The following is a 7,692-nucleotide window of genomic DNA, read 5'->3' as shown; positions in this document are numbered from 1 at the left end:
ACAGTGAGCCCAAGGGAGCAGAAACAAATATATGAAGATTGAAGAGCAGGGAAGAGGCATTTCTTCAGGTCCAGCTGCTGTACACTGTGCATATTCTTACACTAATCCACCCCAATCTTCTTTTTTAAAACAGATGTGTCCTTTTCAGCCAAAAACACCTTGCTGAAGTATAACTATTCTGTTAAGTTTTCTACAATTTTTATTGCAATAAAGCAAACTAGGAACATTTTCTCCAAATTCAATCTCCTTTGAAAAAATATTTTCATGCATTTGTTGGCTCAGCTCAACACCTACAAAGTGGCCTCCCGTTAGATGTCAAATGCTGTGCTAGTCAGTAGGTACATGTCTCTTAATTTTGAGCATGCTGGTGTTAACACATTAAATTAAAATAAATTATCTTTTATATATTTTAGCTGCAACTGCAAACCTGTCACTGCCTTTTCCCATGGTGGCAGTCACAGGCATTTTAATTCTTGGCCTGCAGAGGCAGAACCTAGTACTGCCACGTGCTTGAGGGCAGCCATGCCAGGTAAAGGCCAGTCGAGCCCTGCCAAGGTGCACGGAGACTGCTCCTGGTCAGGGTTCCCTGCTGCTCTTCACCGTGTTGGGTCACCTTGAATGGTGGGTTAAATAATGGTCACCCAAAGATATCGGGTCCTAACCCTGGAACCTGTACATATAATTACCTTATAAGGAAAGAGGGTCTTTGCAGACACAACTAATTTAAGGAAGCTAACATGCAGAAATTATCATAGATTATCCAAGTAGGCCCTAGATCTAATCACACATGTCTTTCTAAGAGAGAGGCAGAGGGAGATGACACACTCAGAAGAGGAGGAGGCAGTGTGACAGGAAGGCCAGGGTGAGAGCGATTCAACAAAAGCCAAGTAACAATAGCTGTGACCAGAAGGTGGAAGAAGCAGGGAAGAATTTCCCCTGAAGCCTCTGACGGGAACAAGCCCCTGCCGACATTTGATTTTGGCCCAGCGAAACTGATTTTGGTCTTTCAGGCTCCAAAACTGTGAGAGAATTAATTCCTGGTGTAATCCACCAAAATTATGGTAACTTGTAACAGAGCAACAGGATCACCTTTCTTCAGAAACCAGAAATAAGAAATTTCAGTTATGCAGAGAAACTGAGAGAGGCTGCCAACAAAGAATTTCTTAGATAGCATAACGAGTAAAGAATTTCCTCAGTTGGGGTCCTCTGGATATCACAGATTGTCCCTATATGGGCGTTTTACGAACTCCCACCGCTCTCAGTGACTGAGGGCAGACTCCTAAATTCCACTGAGGAATCATGAAGTGTTTCAGGCATTTCTTGATTCTGTAAGGAGTTGGATCGGTTTAGATCCACAGAGATCCTTTTGGGCTGATGCCCTCTGTTAAATACTAACAAACTTTAATCATGACCTGGGAGGCTGTGCTGTGGATAATCTCTCTAAGAAAAGGAAGGTGTGTGTAAACTGTCATCTCTGCATGTGGTGACACGTGCTGTCTGACACCGTGGCTTTGATATTTTTCGAAGTCTCTTGCACAAGATATACAAATATGAATTGTAGGGTCTCTAGAGTAATTTTAGGGTTTATTAGAAATGATGGTCATATATCACTGTCTTGTTCTTGAATGCTAACACTTGATCATTAAGAATAATATTTTTTTGTAGATTGTTAGTGTATATTCTCTTCTATTTCTAATTTGATAACAGTTAAACTTTTTTTTATCATAAACAGGTTTTCAATTTTATCAAAATTTTTTTCTGACTGTTGAGATTATTTATTTTTTCTCTCTAAATCGATTAATATACTGAGTTATTTAAAGAGATTTTCTAATGTTAAACTTTGAATTCCTGAAATACAGCACTTTGATACGATCAATTATACTTTCATATATGTTGCTTGGATGAATGTAGCCAATAGATATTTTTGAGTCTATGTATGTAAATGAGTTGGCTTATAACTTAACTTCTATTTGCTTTTCTAGCATAATTTTACATCACTGTAATTTCATATTATGAAATGAGCTTCAGCATGCTCCCTTTTCTTTTCTCTTGTCTGGACAATTTGGTATAAAAGTGAAATAATCTACACAAAAAAAACCAGATTTGATATTTTCTTTGTGGAAAGATTGTTAAATACTATTTCAATTTCATTAAATATTATAGGACTGTTTAGGTTGCATATTTTGTTTTTAGACAATTTTGTTTAATAATATTTTCCACAATGTATTTATTTTATCTAAGTTAAATTTAATAGGTATAAAGTTATGTTTATTCTCTTACTTTTTTGGTCTCTGATGCACTGTGCTAGATCTTTTTTCTCATTGTTAACACATTTGTGTGTCTGCATCATCTCTTTTCCTCTTGATCAGTTTCAGCAGAGATTTTTGTCTATTTTATCATAATCTTTTCAAAAACCAATTTTTGGCTATGTTGATCTTCATTATGACATAGTTGCTCTCTTCTTCAATTCCTGCTTTTATTCCTTTGTTAAATCGTTGTTCAATTATAGTTGTCCCAATTTTTCCCATTACACTCCCCTGCCCACACCCCCCCAACAGTCAATCCCCACCCCTTTGTCCTTGTCCGTGGGTCCTTTATGTACGTTACTTAACTTGGCCCTTCCCCTTCTTTCCCCTGTTATCCCCCTCCACCATCCCCTCTGGTTACTATCTGTTTGTTCTTTATTTCCATGTTTCTGGTTCTACTTTGCTTGTTTGTTTGTTTTTTTGATTAGGTTCCACTTATAGGTGAAATCATATGGTGTGTGCCTTATACCCCCTGGCTTATTTTGCTTAGCATAATGCTTTCCAGTTCCATCCATGCTGTCGTGAAGGGTAGGAGTTCCTTCTTTCTTTCTGCTGCATAGTATTCCATTGTTAAATGTACCACAATTTTTGGATCCACTCATTTACTGACGGGCACTTAGGCTGTTTCCAGCATTTGGCTATTGTACGTAATGCCGCTATGAACATTGCGGTGCATAGGTTCTTTTGAATTGGTGATTCAGGATTCTTAGGGTATAATCCCAGCAGTAGAATAACTGGGTCAAGGCAGAACAATTTTTAGTTTTTTTAAGAAGTTCCATACTGTTTTCTACACTGGTAGCACCAGTCTGCATTCCCACCAACAGTGCACTAGGGTTCCCTTTTCTGCACATCCTCATCAGTACTTGTTGTTTGTTGACCTGTCAATGATGGCTATTTTGACTCGTGGGGAGTAGTATCTCATTGTGTTTTAATTTGCATCTCTCTGATGGCTAGGGATGTTGAGCATGCTTTCATATTGCATTTAATATGTCTATGGGCCTTCTGTATGCCCTTTTTGGAGAAGTGTCTGTTCAGGTCTTTTTCCCATTTTTGAATTGTGTTGGTTTTGTTCTTGGTGTGGGGTCATGTGAGTTTTTTATATATTTTGGACACCAAAACTTTTTCCAATGTATCATTGACAAAGATATTGGCTCCCTTTTCATTTTGCTGATGTTTTCTTTAGCTGTGCAGAAGCTTTTTAATTTGATGTGGTCCCATTTGTTTATTCTTTCCCTAAGGGACATATCGGTGAAAATATTACCACATGGAATATCTGAAATTTTCCTGCCTATGTTCTCCTCTAGGACTTTTATGGTGTCATGACTTATATTTGTCTTTTATCCATCTTGAGTTTATTTTGGTGTATGGTGTAAATGGGTGGCCCAGTTTCATTTTTTTTTTCATGTTGCTCTCCAGATCTCCCAACACCATTTGTTGAAGAGGCTATTTTTACTCCATTTTATGCAACAGCCCCCTTTATCAAATATTAATTGACCTTAGAGACTTAGCTTTATTTCTGCGCTCTCTATTCTGTTCCATTGATCTTTGTGTCTATTCTTATGCCACTACCAGACTGTTTTGGTTATGGTGGCCTTGTAATATAGTATGATATCAGATATTGTGATCCCTCCTGCTGTGCTCTTCTACCTCAAAATTGCTGAGGCTATTCGGGGTGATTTATGGTTCCATGTATATTTTTGAAATGTTTGTTCTATACCTGTGAAGTATGTCATTGGTATTTTAATAGGGATTGTGTTGAATCTATAAATTACTTTGTGTAGCATGGACATTTTAATGATGTTAATCTTCTAGTCCATGAACACAGTATATGCTTCCATTTTTTTTTTTTTGTCTTCTTTAGTTTCTTTCTTCAGTGTTTTGTAGTTTTCTCAGTATAGGTCTTTTACCTCCTCGGTTAGGTTTATTCCTAAGTACTTCATTTTTCTCATTGCTATAGTAAATTGTTTTTTCCCCTTAATTTCTGTTCCAGATATTTCATTGTTGGTGTATAAAAGTGCCTTCAATTTCTGAATATTGACATTGTATCCTGCTGTTTTGTCAAATTCATTTATTAGGTTGAGTTGAGTAGTTTTTTTGGTGGATTCTATAAGGTTTTCTATGTACACTATCATGTCATCTGCAAACAATGACACACCCTTGTCTTGTTCATGATCTTAGGGGGCTTTTAGTGTTTGCCTGTTGAGTATGATGTTGGCTGTAGGTTCCTTGTATATGGCTTTTATTATGTGGAGGTGTGCTCCCTCTACTCCCACTTTGCTGAGTGTTTTTATCATAAATGGGTACTGTACTTTATCAACTGCTTTTTCTGCATATATTGATATGATCATGTGAATTTTTTCTTTCCTTTTGTTTATGTGATGTATTACATTTATTAATTTTTGAATATTCTACCATCCTTGCATCCCTGGGAGGAATCCCACTTGATCATTTTGGGTGATCTTTTTAATGTATTGCGGGATGCGGTTTGCCAATATTTTGTCAAGGATTTTAGCATCTATGTTCATCAGCAATATTGGCCTGTAGTTTTCTTTCTCTGTTGTGTCTTTTTCTGATTTGGGATTAGGATGATGCTGGTCTCATAAAAAGAGTTTGGGACTCTTCTCTCTTTTTGGATTTATTGGAATAGTTTGAGAAGGATAAGGATTAGCTCTTCCTTAAATGTTTTGTAAAATTGTCCTGTGAAATAGTCTGCTTGAAGGGTTTTGTGTGCCATGAGTTTTTTGATTACTGCTTTAATTTTATAGCTGTTATCCATCTGTTCAGGCTTTCTGCTTCTTCCTGATTTAGTTTTGGAAGATTATATGTTTGCAGGAATTTGTCCATTTCACCCAGGTTTGCAAATTTCTTGGTATATAATTGTTCATAGTAATTTTTTACAATCCTTTGTATTTCTGCGGTAGCAGTTGTAATCTCTCCTCTTTCCTCTCTTTAAAAATAGACTTTAAAGATTTTATTTATTTATTTCTTTTTAGAGAAGAGAAGGGAGGGAGGAAGGGAGAGAAACATCAATGTGTGGTTGCATCTTGGGCACCCCCTACTGGGCACTTGTCCTGCAACCCAGGCACATGCCCTACACTGGGAATCGAACCAGCGACCCTTTGGTTCACAGGCTGGCACTCAATCCACTGAGTCACACTGGCTAGGGCTCTCCTCTTTCATTTCTGATTTTCTGGGTCCTCTCTCTTTTTTTCTTGATGAGACTAGTTAAAGGCTTGCCAATTTTGTTTATCTTTTCAAAAAACCTATTCCTGGATTTATTGATCCTTTGAATTCTTATTTTAGTCTCTATGTTATTTAATTCTGCCCTGATCTTGATTATTTCCTTCCTTCTATTCACGCTGGGCTTTGTTTGTTCTTGTTCCTCTGCTTCTTGTAGTTGTAAGATTAGGTTGTTTATTTGGATAGTTTCTATCTTTTTAAGGTAGGCCTGTGATCCTATGTACTTCCCTCTCAGGACTGCCTTCACTGTGTCCCACAGGTTTGGGGCTATTGTGTGTTCATTTTCATTTGTTTCCAGAAACTTTTTTATTTCTTCCTTGACCTTGTTGTTTGCCCATTCATTGTTTAATAACATGTTATTTAGTCTCCATGAATTTGACTGTTTTTGAGTTTTTTCCTTGAGGTTGGTTCTACTTTAAAGCTATTGTGATCTGAGAAAATGTTTGATGTGATTTCAATTTTCTCGAATTTGTTGAGGTTTGTTTGTGTCCAATCACGTGGTGTATCTTTGAAAATGTGCCATGTGCATTTGAAAAAAAATGTATATTTTGCTTCTTTGGGGTGAAAGCTTCTGTATGTATCTGTTAAGTCCATTTGGTGTCCTTCAGTGCCACAATATCCTTGTTGATTCTTTGGAAGATCTATCCATTGTTGACTGTGGGGTGTTAAAATCCCCTACTATAGATGTGTTATTGTCTATTTCTTTCTTGAAGTGCTGCAAGATTTTCCATATATACTTGGGTGCTCCTATTTTGGGTGTATATATGTTTATAGTGTTTATATCTTCTTGATGGATTCTACCCTTGAGTATTATGAAGTGTCCTTCTCTATCTCTTTTTATGGCTTTTGTTTTGAAGTCTATTTTTGGGTGGTATGAGATTGCTACCTTGGCTTTTTTTCCTGTCCATTCTTTTGGAATATTTTTTGCTACCCTTCACTTTCAGTCTATGTTGGTCTTTTGTTCTGATGTGAGTCTTTTGAGGGCAGCATATGGGCAGGTCATGTTTTCTTACCCATTCAGCTACCCCATGTCTTTTGACTTGAACATTTAATCTATTTACATTTAAGATTATTATTGATAGGTACTTATTCCTTGCCATTTTTTCCCCTTTGTGCCTGTGTTCTCTCTCTCTCTCACCCTTTTTCTTCATCTTCTTCAAGCAGTCCCTTTAACATGTCTTGCAATGCTAGTTTGGTGGAGGTGTATTCTTTTAACCTTCTTTTGTCTGGGAAACTCCTTACTTTTCCTTCCATTTTAAACGAGAGCCTTGCTGGAGAGAGTAGTCTTGGTTGCAAGCCTTTTCTTTGCATTACTTGAAATAGTTCTTGCCATTTCCTTTTAGCTTGTAGTGTTTTTGTTCAGAAACCAGCTGCTAGACTTATTGGGACTCCCTTGTATATAACTTTCTGTTTTTCCCTTGCTGCCTTTAAGATTCTCTCTTTGTCTTTGAACTTTGCCATTTTAATGATGATGTGTCTTGGAGTGAGCCTCTTTGGGTTCATTTTGATTGGGACTCTCTGTGCTTCCTGGCCTTGTGTGACTTTTTCTCTCATCAAGTTCAGGCAAAATTCTATCATTATTTTTTCCAACAGGTTTTCTCTCCCTTGCCACTCTTCTTCTCCTTCCAGTGTCCTTATTGTATGGATATTAGTATGTTTCATCTTGTCCTGCAGTTCAGAAATATGGACAACTTCATGAATTTGTGTGTCATCCTTGTGCAGGGGCCATGCTAATCTTCTTAAGGATTGTTCCAACTTTAGTATGTGTGCTGTTGAAGTGAGCACCAAGTAGTACTTTCATTTTATCATCTCATTACTTTCATTTTCTTTAGAAAAACACTTTTGTTTTTCTTTAATGTTTCAACTTTGACAATTAGGTTATTAAATTTCGACTTTTCTTCTTTTCTAAGGTAAGAATTTATAGCTATAAATTTCTCCTTAAGTACTATTTAAGCTATAGCCTACAAATTTTGATACATGTATTTTCTTTCATTTCTAGGAATTGTCTAATTCCCTTTATTGTACATTATTTAAATTAATTAGTTAAGAGTATAATTAAAATTTCTAAGTATACTTCTAAAGTTTTTAAAATTTTGTCTTCCTTTTATTAGAAATATACATCGTAGCTTATATGATGCTAAAGGTC

The 7,692-nt window shown here is 36.6% G+C and overlaps 1 non-coding gene across 1 annotated transcript; it reads right to left on the bottom strand.

Moving 5' to 3' along the window:
• Positions 1-7,223: 7,223 nt before the first annotated feature.
• Positions 7,224-7,331, bottom strand: LOC129084477 (U6 spliceosomal RNA). Its single transcript, XR_008530602.1, has one exon. It is a non-coding gene; the product is annotated as a U6 spliceosomal RNA (small nuclear RNA).
• Positions 7,332-7,692: the final 361 nt, after the last annotated feature.

This window comes from Pteronotus mesoamericanus, unplaced genomic scaffold (assembly GCF_021234165.1).
Source record: "Pteronotus mesoamericanus isolate MK-2021 breed Mesoamerican mustached bat unplaced genomic scaffold, CSHL_Meso_final scaffold_174, whole genome shotgun sequence".
Classification (NCBI taxonomy): domain Eukaryota; kingdom Metazoa; phylum Chordata; class Mammalia; order Chiroptera; family Mormoopidae; genus Pteronotus; species Pteronotus mesoamericanus.
The sequence above is the reverse complement of the archived record's forward strand: the minus strand, read 5'-3'. Positions and strand labels throughout refer to the sequence as shown.